Source organism: Chrysochloris asiatica, unplaced genomic scaffold (genome assembly GCF_000296735.1).
Source record: "Chrysochloris asiatica unplaced genomic scaffold, ChrAsi1.0 scaffold00088, whole genome shotgun sequence".
In the NCBI taxonomy this organism is placed as follows: Eukaryota; Metazoa; Chordata; class Mammalia; order Afrosoricida; family Chrysochloridae; genus Chrysochloris; species Chrysochloris asiatica.
Window position 1 is genome coordinate 3,757,375 of NW_006408606.1, and position 969 is coordinate 3,758,343.

The window sequence follows — 969 nt, forward strand, 5'->3', positions numbered from 1 at the left end:
GCCATTTTTGTTTTTGATTTTTCCTATTCATCTTTCTTTCAAGAGATATCCTCTGTTGCCATAGCTGTTCTAGGCTAGTCTGCTTGACCTTTCCAGTGGCAATGTCCAACCTCTGAAGGTTCTGTATGGGGCTCGGGATTCTACCTTAAGTCTTATATATTACAAAGGCTCCTCAAGAAGCCTATTTCACTGGGCAAGTTCTAGAACCCCCTTTAAGTATTCCAATCAGTTATAGGCTAAAGACAGGCTTACAAGGTTTCTGTAATCATGTTTCCTGATATTCCTTTCTATCCCACTCAGGTGTCTATTTTATAATAGTAAGCAAGGGAACCCAATATTCATAAGACAGTCAAACATATTATTAGTTTCCTTCTTCAAATGATGCCTTGATCCCTGTATCACAGAGCCCTGTTGTTCAAACCTTGAGCATACATCACTATTTGCCTCTGTCCCATTTAGCCCATGCTTCAGTGTTCCCCTATCTACCTTGTTCTTCATCCCCCTCCCCTTCTTGTGATATTGTGATGCTAGAAGTTATGTCACTGGCATTGTAAATACCAGCAGGGTCAACCACGGTGGACAGGGTCCAGCAGGGAGTCCAGTCTAAGAAAACTGAGAGGCAGACTCCTTCTGAATGGTTAGCCACAGAAAAATTTATGAATGGCAGTAGAACTCTGTTCAGAAGGGACCAGAATATCAAATATGGAAGCATTTTTGAATAGCACCAGAATATTGACAGATATAGTACCAGAAGATGAGTTCCTCAGGTTGAAAGGTATTCAAAATGTGACTGGGGAAAATCTGCCAACTCAACCTAGAATTGACAGTGATGGCACAAATGGAGCAACATGTTCAGCACCTTTATCTGATGATGGGGAAAAACTCAAAATTAGGAGTAACAGCTGTAAATATCCATGAATAATCAGAATGTGGAATATATGAAATATGAACCTAGAAAAACTGAAAGTT